Source organism: Cyanistes caeruleus, chromosome 1 (assembly GCF_971803275.1).
Source record: "Cyanistes caeruleus chromosome 1, bCyaCae1.hap1.1, whole genome shotgun sequence".
Lineage (NCBI taxonomy): Eukaryota > Metazoa > Chordata > Aves > Passeriformes > Paridae > Cyanistes > Cyanistes caeruleus.
In genome coordinates, this window is record NC_141701.1 from 117525637 (window position 1) to 117546236 (window position 20600).

The following is a 20600-nucleotide window of genomic DNA, read 5'->3' on the forward strand; positions in this document are numbered from 1 at the left end:
TGTTACTCTGTAAACAACACTGGAGCATATGCCTTGTGGTATGCTCTGTACATGGAGGAAGGTAGAGAATTAGCAAACTCCTTAAAAGTTTCTTCAGAAAGATCTAGTGAATGGTGACAGTGCCCTGGAAACCACACAAAAGTGGGATATGAGGAGATGGGGACTCTTCCCTACTCCTCCCATTTAGTCTTTGCTGGTGGATCACTTACTTGTGCATCTCCTACATTTCTGTCTGTTTAGATTTCTACCTTCTGCAGACAGGACCTGTGTTATGTCAGATGTTCACACAGCATCCCTGCAATGCCAATCTTACCTTAGCAGTGGTTGTGTAAAGGCTGGAATTACTGTGGACAGGAGATGCTTATGTTTAGGGGTAGGTGCTTCCTGCTTGGATCTGGATATCATACCTTGAGTCTCCAGTTGTAGCGTAGCATCAGATATCGTAACAGCCAGAATTAGGCCTTTTTGCAAGGCTGTACAAGAAAGTGACCTAACAGCCAGATGTAGATGGAACTGCCTGATGTGAACTTCCTGTAGCTGGGAATGACAAATTCCTCAAAAAGAAAAATTTACTTGTGGAATAGATTTGCAGCCAGAAGATGTTTTCTGCAAAGAGGCTCAAAATGGCTAGGATGTCTCAACATAGTAGGGATTTGTTTACTAATCCTCCACTGGTTCTTCCAATGTAGATCTTGAACCAGGACTTTCAGAGTGCTGTGGAAAGAGCTTGTGATACGCTGTTACAGCTCAGTGTGGCTGTAACATCTCCGAAATCTTACTTGTTCTTCTGCAATATGTAATTATTTCCTTGCTGTTCACTGTAATTTTTTAAGCCTTTACATGGATGAAAGTGATGTTCACAAGTTTAAATCTTTCAAACTTGCTGATGAACTTGTTCACCTCTTAAAACAGCAGTCTATACTGCTGCTTAAAACGTTTCCTTCTAACAGTACAGTACTAGATAATATATGATGAAATCACATAATATATACAGAGATTGTAATAAAAATTCCTAGGTCTATATTGTCACAAGCATTATTCCTGCAAATGATCAGAGGTCTGTGCAGTTTGTTCCTCTCCCTTGCAGATGGTAATCACTACCACAGGACTCTGTCATCTCCTCTATTTCCTGACACACTTTTTATATAAAGTGTGCTAAAATGGATTGTGCCTGGCTGTATTCTGTTTCCACTGAGCTTAAAGCAAATCCACAGATTCTCAGGCTACCTCAGCTGCTCTACTCCTGCGGCATGGTGTAGAGTGGTGAGGAGCCTGTGGTATGTGAGGATCTTGCCATTGCTTCCCAATACTCAATGTTTTGTTTTTGGAAAAAATGCCCGCAGTGGCTAAGAGGGCACCCTTGAAACCGGAAGGGTATTGATGCGTGTTAGTAAATAATGCTGGATACTTTGTATTTCTTGATGCAGGGGCTATCTGCAAGTCAGAAAGGCAGCTGTTCATAGACTGAGGAACTGCAGCCGAGGCTTGCAGAGATTTGCAGCCATGATAAATCTGTCTCCGTGATTTGTGCTCTTTGTTGAACCTGTGGCAGTGGAAATATGAGATGCATGTGCTATTGCTCAATCACTGCTTCATGCCAAGAAAGGACTGAGGCAGAAGAACGAGTTACAAACAAAGGAAAAAGCAGCAGTAAACTTATTTGGACCTGTTGCCTCAGTTGATGTGAGGGGTGTGTTTAGTGACCGGGTGCCAGGCTATGTGTCTGAAGCCTACAGCTGTGGTAAACAGAAAATATTGTTTGTTTTTGTGATGGCAACTCTTTAGGCTCACAGAGGGAGATTTGTGATTCTGTTTGGAATTGGGCAATGTATAAAGTAAGGGGCAAACTGGTTGAATTCTATTGAGAGCTGTTGCTCCCAATGCTCAATCACACATTATTCTTACTATCCGTGCAAGTGCTGGGTGGCAGTGTGGCAACCTAGGCAGCAGCTGGTGTGAAACATCAGCATGTATGTGACAGTGGCACTGGCTTATCAGTTGGACAGCTGAAGAAATGACATCTTGTCCCATGATGGGGCATGGCTGGTTGTAGTTGAAATCTGAAAGCTAAAGGGTCAAGTGTTGCCTGCACAGCTGAATATCCCCAGTCTTGTGTAGAGCCAGGTTTCCCTCTTCCTGGTTTGCAAAATATGGAAAGAGGGTGTTGAAACTGCTGGGATGGCCTCTCCTAGTGCTGTTGAAGGTGTGGCTTGGTGTGCTAGGCAGCAACAGTGTTTGGTCTGGTATTTTTTTTCCTCTGACCCAGTAGTGTCCAGGCTTGTTGTGTTCAAAGCAAGTGCATGCATGAGTGCTTGTAGCAGTGTGGACGGAGGGTGGTCTGCAAGGGGTGGCTTCTCTGAAACCTGGATGGAGCTGTGTTACTGTCAGATGAAGGCTAATTTACAGGTCAGAGGTGGTGAGATGGCAATTTGGAGGGTGCTTCCCTTCTGGTGCCAAAGGGTTTCTGCTGTGGGTATAATGGACACATTTTGGGCACTTGATATGTTTCCACATGTCTCCAGACAGATGTTTAGTACAGCAGTGCTGATGGAGGATCCTGGGCCAAGAGGTTCTTTTAATGTAGGTTTAACAACCTTTCATATATTTCTGCTCAAAAGATCATGTTGCAACAGTATCTAAGTTGTGTATGAGTAAGTTATTCTCTTCCAAGTTGTTAATGTATTAATTTCATGTGGTCAGTTTAGTCAAATGTATTTTGAAGTTTTCCTGCTTGGCAAAGACTCATCAAAGTGTGAGCTCCTGGATTTTCTAAGTCTGGAGAAAACAGCAAAGACTCAGACAAACACAACTAAACTGTACCCAATCTACAAAACTAATGAGACGTTCAGATTTATTCAGGCAATTACTCTTTGAAATAGTGCTTTACTACAAGCAGTGCAACTGCTTGTCACTGATTTTGAAAAGAGTAAAGGGTGGTGAGGAAAACACTTCTGAAGCTTTCATCTAGGGATGAGCAACTACCTACAGGAACAAATGTTTCATGGTATATATTCTGTTTGCACAGAGATGTACTGTAGTGCCTTTAAAGTTAATCTAATGGCTCATTAAATCAAAATAAAATTATAATGGTGAAGAAAAATACTTTCCTGCAACAGGAATTTCTTTTAGGGAACCTTCCCTTGTTGCAAACCAATACTATCTACCAACTTGTTCCCCATTTGTGTTGGTTAAGGATTCGGTCTGTATCTCACCTACTTTTATGTCTGGAAGTCTTTCCATAGTTTTCAGTGGATGTGAGATTGGGTTTCCAACTGGAAACGCCAAGGTTCCAGCCAAATCATTACATTACCTTGGGCTACTCTCTACTTATGCCAGGAAAAATATACTTTCATTTCTTGACTAAGCTCATCTCAGTGTTACACTGGGTGTGGTTTTTTGGTTTCTGTTTTGGCTTTTCCATTTCTTTTTATTTGTTGGGTTTTTGTTTGGTTTTGTGTTTGTTTTTTCTGGAATAGAAACCTCTATTGCCCTGATGCTTTTCCTAAGGTAGGAGACCACTGACATGTCTCCAAGTTGCTTTTTGACTGCTCTGTGAATGAATTTATCCTAGCAATACAAAGCAACTGATTTCTTATATTCTGTTGTAATTGCTGTTGTACAGAGTTTGTCAAAAATTAATACTGCAGAATGTCCCTGTGTGCTTTGCCATGTGGAAATGGATAATTGTCTCCCATCACTTACTGCTCAGTGAGACTCTCCCTCAAGGCAGAGCAGGGGCTCTGGTACAGCTTGAAAATGACTCCTGTCTGTCATTTGCTGGGGCTATACCCTGCATCTCAGTCCCAGATAATAAACACTGCCCAATGGGAGATCGGTTCCTGCCAGGTCATTTTCCTAAGACTGAAAATTTACTTACATGCTGCTTAAAACAAACATATAAATGATAGTAATGTAATATCCACATTGATGTGATGCTGAATTCCAGACATGTAGGAACAACCTAAGGGCCTGTTATGCTCAGGCTCTGGGGTATGTTCTGCTGTTTGTTGTGTCATCTTCTGGTCTCCCTAAGAACATTTGCCATCTTGCTGCTGGGTCAAGTAAGTCCATTTGTGCCCTGCCCTGCCATGCCAGAGTGGATAGCTGACATGGCCTGGCACCTTATTGCCCATCATGTAGAATGAATGGTCTTGTACCTAATTATCTCACACTTTTCCTGGAACAAGAAGTTTTTGACACATCAAGTTCAGTTGCAGTGGATTTTTTATGTTTTATATATATATATATATATATATATATATATCTTGTGAAAAAACAGATATTTGAGTCTTATGAGTCATATGCACAAAATCATTCCCAGGACACTCAGAGTCTTGGGGTTCCTAGTCAGATGCAGGGTTTCATCTTGCCTGTTTACAGCTCTCTAAATCCTCACCAACTCAAACATAAATTTGTAACAGTGCAGATACTCTTGCTTTCAGCATTCTAACAAACAAAGTTGCATTAGGCAACCAGCAATTCTCTGGTGTCTTTTAATTTAAGACTGTTAAATATGGATCACAGTCTCATTCTATAGCTTTCACAGTAGGTATTTTATTTTAACACTTTTTCTTCAAGTCCTTAATTTGGGCTAATGGTAATTGCTTGTTACATATCTACTTTTCTTGCAAATGATTTAGACCCACAATTGCTAAGTTGTAGCCTACTGTCAGACATAATCTCAGTATGACTCTGTATGACATTTCTAATGAAAATTATATTTAGGCTCACTGCTACAGTGTGGTCATTTTGTTAATGTTTTGCACAAAAGTGTAAGTCAAATACATAATTTTTTTCAATCCTAATGCAAAAAAACCTTTTGTCTTGTTGCCTTTGAATCAAAGATGAGCTTGCTCACCTGAGCAGCATTTTGTGTTTTTGGAAGAAGTCTTGCTAGATTCCCTCTGTGTCTCTTTAAGTCCAAAATTAGTCTGTTTCTCACGGTCTGGGCTCTGGCTGATTAACTCTGTAATAAGAGAGTGGATACCGTACATCGACTGGTTCTAACAGTACGATTTTTTACACTTATTTTGCTAGTGCCTCACCAAAGCTTAGGGACATCCATGCTATTTCTACTTTTTTTAGATGAAACAATCTGCCTCATTTGTCTCCTCATTTAAGAGAGATGCTTGCTCTTTGGACTGTATTTCTTTGCCTTGCTGCTTCTTCAAGCTTCAGGAGTGGAGCTGAGAAAAATAAAATCTGGCTCCTCTGCACCCTTACATGTCATGCCAGTGAGCTTCCTAGCTCATAGGTTAGAGGTTCAAGCCAGAGGGCCTGAAGATCTACTGCCAAGTATGTAGTGAGGGAGGTTTATAAAGATGACTGTAGTTCAGGTTGAAGTGTTTAAGTTCTGTTCTCTGTATGTTCAAGACAAATACTCTGTACAAAATTATCATTTGAGCACCCATCGTCTATCATCTCACAAGGCTGCAAGTCACAATCATGGGACCTCATTTGTTGTCTCTTGTTATCCTGTGGAAGATGCCATCCTTGCAATCCATTCAAGGCATCATCTCAGCAGCTGCACTCTCTTCTCATATAGCTATAGGTGGTGGCTTTCTCTAGCAAAAAGTGCTGTGCTTAAGCAAACCATCATCTCTAACCACTATTTCTATTGTCAGTTCCTTAAAGACATTCATAAAGAAAATCTTTCACTCAGGAGTCAAAGACCCAAATTTAGGAGCATAAATCTTAAGATGCAGGGTTCATGTCAGTATTTTTATGTAGGGCTGCCATTTAACAGGTTTTGCATATTGACTTTTAGTCTCAGTTGGGGTCTTTTGTTTGTTTTTAATCTTGGCAAAAATCTTCCTTATATTTTGTTGCCTTGGGGAATATGACAGAGATGCTTATTTTAGATGCACATCTTAACTGGATGGTTCTGACCTGTGGGAGGCAATCAGTGGAAATAACCCTGCAATGAATCTTTAGATTGTAGTAAAAATCATCATAGGAAAATGTTACTCCCATCTGGAGGTTTCCCTATTATGTCATAGGAGTGACAGACTGGAAGAGGGAAGGCTGTTGAAAGGCTGGGATATAACCTGCTTGACTCTATTTATGTAAGACATCATAGTTAGCTGCATCTAATCTTTGTTGCTTCTATTCTAAATGGCACAGTGCTTTATTCCATTCTGAAAGTCTGCTTTTGCTCAAATGTAGTGTGCCAACATCTTATTCCAAGGGCAATTTTGTAGAAATTGGGAGTGCTGTGTATCAGCCTGATTGAATATATTCTTTTTTTTTTTTTAATCATCCAAAAATTCAAAATGCCTCAATAACACTGAGCTCATGGGATCTGTTTCTATCATTTTATGTGCCATTGCTGTAACAGAGGCCGCTCCTTCAAAGCCAGTATGGCTTTAAATTATGACTTTTCTCCATTTTAATGTAGCCACTATGCCATTTTTCAGAACTGACTCCTCTGTGGATACAGCCATATCTGGTTTTCATACTTAATTTTACTAACCATTTCTTCCTAAATTAAGTGATGCTTGGAGGCATTCAACTGTGTAATGATCTTGTCTACTGAGCTGTATAAATTGCAGATGTTTAAGTTGTGTAAACCCACTAAAGTTTGCACAGCTATTGGAAGGCGCAACATGAGATGCCAGGGTCAGTACAGCTGCAGTATAACTGTTGTGATACTTCAGCAGAACAACAAGCTGTCGTAAGTTAGGTTTATTTTACCATTTCAAAGTGTTTATGGACACTGTAATCTAAAAAAGGAAAGGCTTAGAGTTAATGGTTGATATGGATATAACAAAAAGAAGTAGAACTTTGCAGTGCTACATTAACAGAGTTACAGTTGGCAATTACATTTCATATGGAAAATTATATTTCAGAATTTGATCTACTCTATAAAGTAAGAATAGGAAAATAAGTGTTTCACATGATGTTACAGGATCCTTAGCAGGAGAGGCAGCTGAGGCAGTGCAGTATGGCTTGCCTGGTGCTTAAGTCTGTTTAAATTGCATGTCTGTGCTTGCTGTTAACATTCAGAGAAGATATATACTGAACTCTAAAGATACTTGCTGTCTCTGTATTTGGCAATTGAGAGATCCTTGGCATATCCATTGATGTGCTTTATCTGTGCTCTTATTAATATGTGTATATCTCTTTTTGGTCCGTTTAAGACTGGATTACTTCATCCAGATCCATCATAAATATATAGCATTATTGCAACAACAATCATCTAGGGCATAAGAAGAAAAAGCCTAACCTCCTTGTATAAATTGAAGCTTTCTTGTACAATTGTTAAATGGCTTGATTTTTCTCCCATCAGATTTTTAAAATTATTTTGACAGCTGAAAGAGATTATTCAGAAAAATACAATATCAAACTATTTCTGATTGTTTTAAGAGGCTGCTTTCTTGCACATAAATGAAATCCCATCACAGCAGCTGTAGTTCTTCTTAAAATGCTAGCTACATAGCAACATACTCAATGTTTAATTAGCTTTGCCATGTTATTAACATCTCTTTAATTTTCACTCAGAAATACTTAGCTATTAAAATGTAGAAAAGCTAATGGGTACATATAGCTTATTTATATGCATAAATTAGTATAAACATGAAAAATACAAATGGAAAATGTAGGCTAAAAGCCCAGACAATCATTTTGACAGCCAGCTTTGCCAGACTGTGGAATCAAGCCTCCTTGCAAGCAGCCTTGAACATCAGAAGATACCCTATGGCATGCAAAGGACAAGTGATGTGGTTTTGCCAAGCTCTGGGCTGAATGAGCTGACATTGTTAGATTGCTACTGTAGTGGCCTCTCAGCTGAAGGCAGTGCTCAGGTGCTTGCCTTGTGAAAGGGTTGAGACTTGCAGCTTCAGGTGAGAGGGTGATTTATGCTTTGTTTGATGGCCTCTGTCTTCTGAGTTCAGGGTTGAGAAGAGGATCTGACAAGGGACAGCCAGCAGATGCTTTGGGTAGTGAGTGACAGACTATCTGTGCAAGAGAACAGAAGTGGAAGCAGTGACCCTGGGAGGTCCTGATGCTGTCCCAGGTATGCTACAGAACACACCACACTTGGTGTGGGGGTGCCAGAACTCATGCCAGATGCTTTGCCTTGGGTGTAATTGTGTCCTCTGAAAATCTGGACAAAGTGCTGCTTGGAAATAAAGCCTCACCCCAAAGTATTTTTCTGGACAGGAGCACTCATGGCTTCTTCTCATTATAGGGCAGACCTTTTGCAAGATCTGAGCTCTAATTCATATCAGAAGTGATGCTTTGTAATGAAAAGATTTACTGACTTACAGCTGTGACTTTTCCAGCCAAGGTTTTTTCTCTGGAATATATGAACCACTTTCAAATGAACCATAGATGACAACTTTTTTTAAAAAAGTGTCTGAATATTCCCTGGATTTTTTTTTCTTTTTGTAGGATATAGGACAAAAGGGGATAAAATCCCCCACCCTTCCCTACAATTACCTGTTGAACTGCCAGCATTACCTTGCCAAGAATGCCATGGAGCATATTTTTCCTGATTCCTTTGAGGATTAATTCTGTTGCATCACTCACTAATACAAACTGTTCTCATCTGTTGCCTGTTTAGTGGCTACCTACTATAAAATCTTTTAGATGTTTTGAAATTCATTTTCGTGTCTTCTTGTGAGTGTCACAGAAGTGAGTCCTCATACAAAATTTTTGCCCTCATACAAAATTTTGTCTCCTGTTCAACTTGAGTTTGCCAAAGTTCTTGTCAACTCAGTGAACAACTGTTGTTTGCAATGTGCTTTTACCTCATTTGCTTTCCTTGGATCAATTAGGGAACAAAAGGAAGGAGAGCAACTAATGTTAGAGGTGTGTTGTGTGCATTACATGAGTGATACTTAAATATAGCTGTAAGTAGAGATCTCTGGAGAATCAATGGAGAGAAACACTTCCCCCAAAGATTGTTGTACAGTGTATTAGCAATAAATAAGCAGTGAAATGGGAGAAGGAAATGGTTGGGCTTTACATCACAATTCCTAAATCTTTGACAGAGAAAACCTATCTGATGTTTCAGACACAGTCAATATTCCTGCTTCAGCTGTTCGTGATACACTTCTTAATGTCATCATCTTCTCTCCCATAGAGTGCTTGAAACTGGAGGAGGGGAGTGAAATGGAAATAGTGATCCTTCTTTCCTAGCATTTTAAAGTCATGAGGACATGCTTGAAACATTCACATTTTTTTCCACCTTCTGCTATTCTTCTCATATTCTTTCTCCCCTTCCTCTTCTTCCCTCTAAAAGAGACTGCAGGGGAAGAAGGATGGGAAAATTAATGTGCTTTCTTCCCCAAACTAAAATTAAAGGACATAGGAACCAAAAAAGAGCTCCCTTTGTTTCTCACTGCATAAATAGCCAAAACATGTTGGCAGCCAGTCAGAATGGCGGGAAAGGTACTCACAGGCAGATGACTGTAAAGCTATCAGATTTATAGGGCAGCTTGACGTAAATGTAAATTATGCACCATTCATATTGGGCGGGCGCTAATTGAATCCATACATCTGTTTAAATTGTATTCCAAGAAGAAAGCTTCTTCCAGTTGGACGCTGGCAGGGTGACAAGCTCCTTGCCTAATTTTGTAACTTTTGCTTTGTCCATGTTTATAACTGCCTAATTCGAACAGAAGATAAGATGTCAGTGTTGGGTCCTTACCTCTTACTCAGCTGCTGTGATTCATGTGAGGCACATTACAATATGTTGAAGAGTTGTATTATTGAACAAAAAGTTCAAAGATCCTCTTTTGAGCAGAAGACAAAGGTTTGCTCAGCAAAGTGCAAGGCTACTTGATGTCCATTTAGAGAAAAAAGAACAATAAATATTATAATTCTGTGACTTGTGTAACCTTGGAATCTGTCTGACAATTGCATGCCATAATTTGTTTCCTTCATTCTCAAGGCAAAACCTTGCAAATATTCCCACACTATGTCTGATCAGGAGTAACTGTGGCACTCGAAAGGCAGAGGTACAAACTGTTATCCTTGCAGGCTCAAGCTGTATTAAAGCCAAGGCTTGCTGCCATCTCACTGATATATTAAATGCCAAGCAGTAGAGACGAAGAAACTGTTACTTCATCCATCTTCGTTGACTGAATGCCCTTACTTCCCTTACAGCTTGTTTATTCATGAGTATTTAGAGACATTCCTCACTGTGGGCTGTGTAGCTGCAGTTTTGTCTCCTTGGAGTTTGTCTTCTTGTTCACTTACTTCATTAAACACTGTTTTTGCATTTATGGCAATGCTGTTTGTTACTAAGTTCATGGCAGCCTGTTTAGGGAAAAGTATAGAAACCATAATTAAAAGAACAAATGCAAAATAGTAGGTATGCGATAGGCAAGGGGGAGAAACATGGCAAGGAATTGAAATGTACTCAAGGAATCAATTGGGCAGGGAAAAGAACAAATTTTGCTGGCAAGGAGGGCAGGGGAATAAAGCCAAACCCAGCTTCCTAAAATAGGAAGATAGAGATGATGGGGAAAAAACCGAATTCCTTTATTAGTGTGTAACATATTTGTAGGGCAGTTTCATTCTTGGGTGGCAGGACATGGCTGATTACCAGTTAGAGAGAATAAAAGGGGAATGGGCTGTGATTGCTTAAAATTGAGGAACAAAGGCATTTGGTTCCCTTTATGGTCAGCCCTATAATAACAAAGAGATTTCTCTGGTTTTTCTTCCCTACTAGTTCCCCAATCAGAGTAATCAGAGTGGCCCCAGCTGATCAAGCATGGAGAGGCTGAATAAGCTTTGTTTTGCTTCAAACTGGGATGATTCCCTCTAGAATTGTTACCAAATCTTACAGTTCACGATTCTGAACTCACTGTCTCGCATCTAGGATTAATTTAATTCTTATTTCAGCAATTTTGGAAAGCCTATGAAGTAGTATAAGTAGCACAAGCAGTTTCCAGCTTAGTGGAGTCCTAAGGGCTCAGCACTGGAAAATTATAGAAGGAGTTCTAGAGTGTCAGGCCCCCATTTGGTCCTCATTTCTGATACATGATGTGAGGTGAATTGGCCTTCTGACTGGGATAAAGGACAAGAGTTTCAAAAGTAACCTCAAAGTATGCAGTGAGGCAAGGGAAGATGTGCACACCAGCAGCACGTTTTCAAGGCACAGTGAGGAGCAGATGATACCTGCAGGTTTAAATGCTTTGTGCCATAGCTGGAAATGCAAGTGCTGGTGCATCACATAAAGTTAGGTTCCACTAAAGAAAGTAGAACAGAGCTCTTGGGTAATGTAGAACATCAAGGATGCAAAAATCAGTTGAGATGGCTCCAGTTCTCATTGTCCCATAAAAACTGACAGATTCTTCACAGTATGGGTGTAGGCTGGGCTGTTTACCATGAGGACACCTTTCTTCATTGTCTTTATTGCTGTCACTTTTCACACTTGCCCACAGGATTTTGAGTAGCAGGACTTGTCAAAGAGGTGTAAGAAATGGCCTCAAGCTTTCGCTGGCTGAACATCACCCTGATCTGTGTGTTGGCACTTGGGAAGAGTGAGTGGAGGGTTGGAACAGGTCAGGCTGTGGCCTCTGTCATGCCTCAACTGTGTGGGCTGCTTTGAGAATTGCTGCCTGCAATTGTGGAGGAGGTTTTTAGGACAACGGCACTGTCAATCCCTGTGCCTGCATGTACATTCCAGGCTGTGGAGGGAGGAAAATTCCCAGGAAGGGAATTTGGTCTTACTGAATGTGCCCAGCCACATATGGGGGCTGACCTTCCAACCACACGCTTGGTGTGACAGATCTCACTGCTTGTATACGTCAAGCCCCACCAAAGCAGCACAAAGTGGAAAGTCTTAACTTACTTACACGTTCTTTCCCACAACATTTTAGCATGTAATGTGTTATAACAATGCTGTCACACTGAATGGTATTGGGGTATTTTTGTGTTCCTTTCCTGAATTAAGTGGCTGGGCTAGATTGTGATCGTGGTTACAAGAAGCTGTTCTAGATTTAGGTAGTGTATATGGAAAGTAAAATCCAGCTGAGAGACAGGATGAATATTATGCTTAACTGAAAAGAGTGTGCTTAACTGTACCCATAACAAAGCCACAACTTCTTAGCTCTGGAGTCATGATAAATTGGGCTGATTAGTGCCAGGAAAGCAGTATGGGGTTTTTTTGTTGTTGTTATTACCAAAAATATGAAAGCAAAAGCTGCCATGAAAACAGGAACCACATATTCTAGTGTAGATAAAAACAATGCCAAATCAACATCAGAAAGTAGGGGGGCAAAAAAAAGAAAAAAAAAGAGAAATGCATATTTAGAAATAATAGAAATGAAAGTTTATGTAACCGATAAAAAGTGTGACTCCTCTGTACTTTTCCCACCCCAACTGCAGATCAGTGTTCCAAAAATCTTTCCCAGAATTGGTATGTAGATAGCATTTATAAGTTCATGTCTGTTCATAAGTTAAAAACTCAAGAGCAGGCAGCTAGTGCAGAGAGGGTTTTATTCTTTCATCCTACTCATGTGTAGGCCATTAAAAGGATGGCCACTCAGACCAAATAGTCTATGAATGGTGCATGAAGATTTCTGCCTGTAAACTGAACGAAGCCATTCTCTCTTTCCAATGGCATTAGGTTCACTGTTGTGTATGGGGTTAATGGCTGTGCAGGGTATTTGAGGACTGATTGCACTGCCCACCACCAGAGTAGGCCACAAATCCTGCCAGACTGGGGAGGATTGGGCATTGGTGGACTACAGTGTGCTCAGCAGTATTTCCATCTTCTTCCCACTGCTGGGAAGTTGCTGTATTCGTGGTTTTGTGCAGCCCTTAGTAGTGATGTATTGATTGTTCATAGCTGTCTTTTGTTTTGCTGATGCTTCCATTTCCTAAATCAAAGAACTATTGTGAATCTGCTCCCTCAGCTCCTCATAACTGCAGGTCACTATATAAAAACCTTTTCAGGGTTTATTTCAAAAACATTGTTAGAAATATTTATTTAGTATTATTTAGCATCATTATGCAATTCAATTCATCAAAAAGTACTGCTTAAGCCCTTAGCTAGTGGAAGTTCTTCATTCTAATATGAAGTAGGCAAACCAAATGATCACTTTTTAAGTACAAAACTATTTTCAATTGGTGAAGTGTCTAGTGTTTCCCCTTTCTTGAAGGAGCAAAAGCAATACATCAGCATAATGGAATGAAAACTGCACAATTGGTTCCCTTTGGGAGAAGTGATAGGCAGAGATGAAACTTGGGTCTGGCAAAACTCATTTGTGTCACCATCTCATGGTCTCCTTATACATACATTAGTTTTTTTATTCATTTAACATTGGCATTCCTACTAAGAGAAGCATTTGTTACATTAAATGATTTAATTTTGTGTGCATTTTAAGAGCTGGCTTGTTTCTTTCAGTGCAAAGAGGAAGAAAACTTTTCTTCTTTTCTACTTTGATGTGTGCTCTTTACTGTCTCAGTAATCCCCTCTAAAACCTTTAGTATAATGGATTAGGTATACTCATGCCATCTGGCTCTGATCAGATCAGGATTTGTGATCTGTGAATATCTGGAGGGGTAAAATCAGTAAAAGTGAAAGCTTTGAACATACTTCATTGACTTTAGTTTCTTAATTTCCTTGTTGTTTAAGAAGTTACATGGCTTGAAAGAGTGAAACATTATGAAATCAGAGCCAAAATAAATAGTCTAACTGAGGTAAGATTTGGTAGGTAATGCAACCACGCTGCAGGTGTATTATATCTGAACCTCATGAATATTTTATATAGTCCTTTGTAGAATAACTGCATACTCTCAAAAAAAGCAAACCAACAAATCAATGCCCATGAATCATTTACATAAAGTAGATAACGCAGAATAGGGAAGGAACTGGCTTAACAATTTCACATACAGAACACAGCAGGCACAGTACAGATTTATTGAAAAGTGACTTTCTCTGTTGGGGTAAAATACTACTTCTACCATAAACAAGATTCAACTAGTGCTCAGCAAGCACCAAAATGGCAACAAAGCCAAAGGAGCTACACCAAGTGTCGCTTCTAAAGGTCTTTTTCTTACATGTTCTCACACTTTGTCTGCAGTTAAAGGGGATTTTTCCCTTCTTAAATCTGTAATCCCAAAGGCATTTCCACCATTCCTGATGAGCTTGGTCTTCACCAGTGGTGGATCCACCTTGCAGTCAGCTTCCCTGGAATCCATCAGACATAGGGAAACCTTCTGGCAGCTTCTCACAGAAGCTACCCCTGTACCCCCTTCTGCTACCAAAACCTTTCTGTGCACAAACTCAATGCAATAGGTAGCCAGAACCTTCCCTTTGAATGTCAAAGTTGCCCTGGGGAGGAAGAACAAGCTCAAAGAAAACAAACAAAAGTACTGCAGTCCTGGTTTGTTTCCTTGGAAGCTGTCAAAGGCTGAAGGAAGAGCAATAGGGTATCTGAGGTATGATTCACAGTCACCAACAACTTTCCTTCTCTCCTTAGGACAGCAAGAGGCCAATTTCAAAGGTTCCCAGCTCTTTGGCTCTGCATCCCACTTGTGCCAGCTTTTTCTTTCATTTTCCCTAAGGTAGGAACAGTTCAACTTCCAGTACAAATTCCTTATTCCAGGAGGCAAAATCCAGTTTTTCCTATCTTGCTGAGGAGTCCTGAGATTTCCCTGCTTCTAGCCATGATTTTATGGGGTAGAGACAATTTTCTGAACATAACTGGTTTTCTCTGTGGGTTCTCTGTGGTTTTGATCCTAATTTGACAATAAAAGCTCAATATTTCCTTGTAGCTGAAGTTAAACCTGGACCTTGCCCCTGAATATCTTCATGGGCTGTGCTAATCACCTCTAAACACTTTTTCTCATAGGGGTTCCTTTCAAGATGTTTCTTGGGTATAAATGACCAAGTTTGCAGAAGACCTTGTAATTGGAAAGGAAGTGAACAGAATCAGACTTTATGGAGCCTTTGTATAAAAGAAAAGAACAGAGTTTTGAGACTGCAAGTTAAAAGAGTAATTATTTGAAATCTTACTCCTGGGGAGAAAAAGTAGTAAACACTGTTAGATAAATGAGGGTAGGAATATAGGCAGTGACTGCACTGTTACAGCCTGGAGTTGTTTTTCACTTCTTGTGTTTTTATTGAAGCAGTTCTGTTCAGACTTTTAGTGCTGCTTGTCCAGGGAAGTGTAACCCAATAACTTCTGGTCCTTTGCTGCATACAGTCAGTGATCACTTTGTATGCGTTATTTCTTTAAATAAATATCCAACTGCAGAGCACAGGTTGTGTAAAAACAAACCAAAATAGTGGAGGCCTTTCCCATAATCACATTTGTGTCACAACTGACCTTATCTGTCTAGTCTGCCATAATACGGCATCTACTGCATTTGAGTTGCAGTCTCATTTCATGTTGCTGGTAAGTTTTTTCTAGATTGCAGCAGGGGGAAATAATTTCCTGGGGAAATAATTTCCTGGGGAAAGTGAGGTGCTTTCATAGGAAAATAGGTAGCAAGCCTGAAACTCTGGCATGAGCAGGGGACTGTAACCAAGACATTTGCTGTGAATTTTTCTTCCCCATCTTGCTGCTCTGGAGCAGAGCACAAGGCTTGTGCTCAAAGACAGCACTGTCATTCCTTTGCTTTAACTTTCCTTGTCCTGTTTTTCTTTCTTCCTTTTCTCTCCCGTTTACCTAGAATGGAGCTCCTTTGACCTAAGGACAGTGTTGATGCAAAATCTAGCCCACAGGTCTCAGAATTTTTAGGTGTCTCTAAAGGCTGACTGTAATGATAATTTTCATTATCTAAACAATTGCATTTCCTTTAAATTTTTCTCAGTGTCATTTGCAAAGACCTGAAAGAATCTTGTTCAGATCAGCATGCCCATAAGTTTAACTCAGAAACCTTTTTAAAGTGTAGAATCATTAATGTGTTCAGTGATGCTGCAAAGCCTGTGCAAGGTACAGTATATTCAACTTGTGTCACTTCACAACCTTATCAGACCTGTATTGATCTTAAAACCTATAGTTCATGGCATGTAGACTTATTTTCTACCAAATGAAGCACATTTCAAAAAATATTTAAAAGATCCTCAGTCTCTTTGGAACTGAGTTGTTTGGAACTCTGAAAATAGAAGTTCACTATTGGGATCCAACTGGAACATTGAGTGATGTTCCACATTGACTTCCCATCCAGAAAAATATTAGTGAAAGCTCCAAGGAACATAAATTTAAATGAAGGTTCTATTTCCCTGGATTGGAAGCAAATAATACTGTTTTGGTTCATATTAAAAGAATTCCTTGGTTGATGCTCATGCAACATATTTTGTGGTAAGCTGGGAATATGAACAATCACCAAAGGCTGCAGGGCAGACAAAATAAATGATAGAAACAGCTAAATAGAAAAAGGTTGTGCCACTGAAAACCAGTAAGTTTGGTATGTTTGTTAACATCTGGATGCTGTTTGTTAGATGGAATGATGGCTGATGGGAGCTTGGAAGGAAAAAAACCCTAGAAGAGTATTGAATTTCCTATGCCTGTTTTCATGCATGCTGAAGCAGCAGTTGACTGAACTGGTGCATTTTACAACATCTGAAGCAGCAACAGAACAACTGTAAAAACACACAGTGATGAAACAAGGTGAGATGGTTTTACACTACTTTTCTCTTAAAGTGAGACAGAGCATGTTACTTGGCTAAAGAATGTGCTCCAGATTATGTAGTCTGCTTTATGGAAGGAAAACACCCATCCCTTTCAGAGATTTCTTTACACTTCAGGCATTTATCGAAGCCTGTGCATCGATACTTTGTTCTGCTTCATAACTGCCAGGAAAAAAGCAGTTAAAATAAAAAAGAGGTGAGGTTCTGAGAAGCAGAACTATTGCTGATACTCCTTCTTGCCAAAGCTCAGGTGCAAGGTGGAATACCAGCAGAGATGCATGGACATCACTACTTGAGGACAAAATATGGAGGAGGAGAAAGCTTAGGCAGATAAAATCATTAGGGAGCATCTCATGTCTCTTACTGTCTGCTTCTCTACAAAATCAAATAAAAAAATGTTTGACAGCTCTAGGATTGTTGGACATTTCGCTAATCAGCAACAGATTATAAACATTACAGGAGAAGAAGAGATCACAAAGGTCCAGCTCTAATAGAATCTAATTCTGCACATGTACACAGTTACAGAAGCAGAGCTCATAAAGCTTGACTTTGTAAATGTGTTTAATGTGCCTTCACTGCAAACACCTCCAACAGCAAAACTATATGAATATGAAAATTCTTTTTGTCTAAGCACTGTTTGATGTTAGCTAATAAGATTTTGTGCTGGCTGCCTCATCTTACAATTTAGAAATACCTTCAGCTCATGGCTGAACCCTGTCTCTATTGAGCTCAATGATAGACTCCTGTGCATTTCAGAAGGAACAGGATTTCACTCTGTATACTTTTGCAATGAAGATTAAACTGTGATGCTGTCCATATAATAGCCTTTTTGTTCCTTGAATCAGACAGAACTTTTTTTTTTGGCTAGGAATCATCACCAGATCAATTTAAAAATGGTGTATGTGTAAAGCAAATAGTAAGGAAAACCATAAATTTTAAAAACAAAATCCAGAAGTTTTCTATATGTTGATTGTCCAGTATCATTGTCATGTTTTTATTTATGGCTGTAGTTTAGCTAAGCTTTTAACTGTTTCATTTCTTAAACTACAACTACAGTCTCTACTGATGGAGTAGGTCCTTTACCATACCTAGCACAGTGAACAGGGTATAACAGAGTCACCTTGACACCATCAGTGTACAATGCCAGGGTTGCAAAGCTCTGTTGCCCTGTTTTGATAGATAAGACCTGGAGGAAATGGAGATTGTTTTTTCCAGCTCAGACCATAGTGTCTTTTTATCTATGTAACATGATGCCCTGGTTCTGTTTTTCAAAAATGCAGGTTTCTCCCAAAAATGACAATTTAAAGGGCAGCACTGAAAGGAGTTATCACTTTCTAGATGCATAAGTGCCTACAATCAATGGCTTTGTTCACAAAAAATATTTGCAGGCTTTGCTTTCTATTATGAGCAGCTCAAGATATCACTGGCATATTGCTGAGAAGGAAACATTTCCTTCAGCAGACTTTTAACTCAATAAACTGCATGGCATTGTGTGGGAGAAGGAGGAAAGAGGTGCTCTTTCTGAAAGGGAGGTGCTTTAACTCTAAAGGTTTGTTTTGCTTTAAGAGAAGCCATCCTTTCCCTTTTTCAGTATTTCCTCTTCCCAGGCTTAAGACAATTCTGATCTCTTCTAAACAGCCTCTGCTCTAATTGTTCATCATTTTCCTTCAATTCCTAGTCAACAGTCCTTACAGGATACAAATAAAATGTATAACAGGCAGAAGGGAACTACCAGGGGTTGAAAATAACAATCTCATTGCCCAAGATGTGATACCAAATCATTAGGCTGTTACTTGCCCTTGACCATTTCTCTCTCCTTTAGGGTTTCAGTTATGTAGAGAGCTTGTATTGAACATTTAACCGTGCAGTGTGTGCAGCTTGTTTATTTTGATTCAGAGCTTATGAGCCTATGAGGTTTTGGTGCATGTCTTGTGCATGCAGCTATATGAATTATGTTCCTGTAGGAATGTTGTCTATTAATAGCTCTGCAAAGTAGACACTGACTCTCTGGGAGGCTGCTGTGATAAAAAGCCTTATCACAGAAAGGTCATGTGCTATTTCTATTAACTCCTTTGATGCGATTGAGAAAAGGCTGATGAGACTGGAGCTGGGGCTTCCTAATCCTGTCCATAAGAGTAGTACTTCCAATAGCCTTGCAAAGATACAAAGGGCCAGATCTTGTACCTAGATCCCACCAAACTCAGACTAAATTAAATCAGGAAATATTTAGTTACCTAAAAACTTTTGTGTATCTGGCCCTCGGAGCTTTTATCTACTTGTTGAGTAGGACATATAAAACTCTTAGTAGCACTGTGGGAATCAATCTGTATATAGGGTGTGGTTGTTATTTATGCAAATATCTTAAAGAGAAAGCTACTTTCAATGCCAGACTTTTGTGTTAAGGTATAATTCCCCTGTCATATTTACTAAAATTCTCTACAAAACCTTGCTTTAAAAAAATCATTATTTAATCTGTTAGGAGGTAATGAAGTGCAAGCATACATAATTCAGAAATGCACAGAAAATGGTGGGCCTCTGGACTCCAGTGTTGATTTCTCTGACTCAGGCTGATATATGCCAAGTTTACTTTAGATCTTTTATTTATATATGTGTCTGTGCTACAGTTATATGGAATTCTGCACAACGATTTAGAAACTCTGCAATTGAATGTTACAGAACACACATCACTTTCACAGCAGTTTGTGGCAGGAATCCCATGAGAAATGGTTGAGACAGCATAACTTTGTTGCCAAATAATAATGTTTAGTGACTCAGAAACTGCCATCTGTTATATAGACTCAGAGCTTGAGCTCTGCATATTGAAATAGACCTTGAAACATCTGCAGGTTTCCTCATAATGTTTAGGCTTAGACATCCACCTAGATGGAATCTCCCACCTCATCCTCAGCCCTTCCCCAAGAGATACTCACTTATCATGGCTGTTTGGGATTTTTAACCTTCCATAGCATACTATCAACCCTATCCACTTTCAAAAATATCTCTTATTTCATGCTCTTCAACTAATGCTTCATTTCAGCCACTATAACCTGATATCTCTATGGTGTTCTATCTTACAGAGTTTTGAGAGAGAGATTCTGAGGGGGTAATGAGAGTTGTACCACCAAACTGATGGGGCATCAAATGCTCCTGTCCAGATTATTTTTTGTCAAATGGGCTGTTCCTGTTGGGCACCTGGATTCACCACAGCAGCCCCAAGCACATGTCACACTGGGGAAGCAGCTGTGCAGCCCTCTCTGGAGCTGCTGTCCACTCACTTGGCATTGCCCATGTGCTCTAGACCTTGCTCTCTTGGTGCACCTTGGAAGACTGTGTGTGTCCCTGAAAATGTGCTACAGGAGCAGAATAAGACACAAATGGTCTCTGGTAAACTTGCAGATGTTTGTCAGTCTGACTCTGAAGTCTTCTGAGTGTTGTAATCTTAAAAAATTCTGTCTGGTCTCTTCCCACCCTCCCTTCTGCTTGCCGCTTCTCATAGCACAGAAGTAACCCCAGTCCCAGTGAGAAATGCTGAAGGAGGAAAGTAGGTCATTGCATTAAATGATGGGGTGTTTTGTTACCATTCTCTCTCACACTGTTGTGATCTGCTGTGCAGAATCCAAACTAATCCCTGTGCACAGGGATCTTCCAGGCAGAGGTGAGCCACAGAAGCCTACTGAATAGTCAGCATGGCTGGACTTTCATCTTATATTTTCCTTCTGTTGGGGAAGGAGAAAAAGGCAAGGAACAAAGGCTAGAAGCTGAAAATAGCATTAAACCTAATAGAAATTTGTGCAACACAGCTATGAAATACAGATATGAATGTATTGATGCAGGGTGCCTGTGAAGGCACATTACATGCTCTGTTCCATTCCTATTATGTTAGAGTTAGAAATAGAATGTTAGAGGAAGTGACAGGCGTATGGTTTTGATGCTTGGGTTTGTTTTTATACACTGAAAATGAAGGTCAAGGAATTGAGAGAGAGCTCCAAATCACCGGTCAGCCACA

General features: G+C 39.8%; 1 long non-coding RNA gene across 1 annotated transcript in view; it reads left to right on the forward strand.

The window, feature by feature from the left end:
- The window catches only part of LOC111923447 (uncharacterized), a 59358-nt gene that overhangs the window by 4853 nt on the left and 33905 nt on the right, over positions 1–20600 (forward strand). Inside the window, exon 2 of the long non-coding RNA XR_015276942.1 lies at positions 14439–14523. This is a non-coding gene — a long non-coding RNA (uncharacterized LOC111923447). The remainder of the gene's footprint in view (positions 1–14438; positions 14524–20600) is intronic.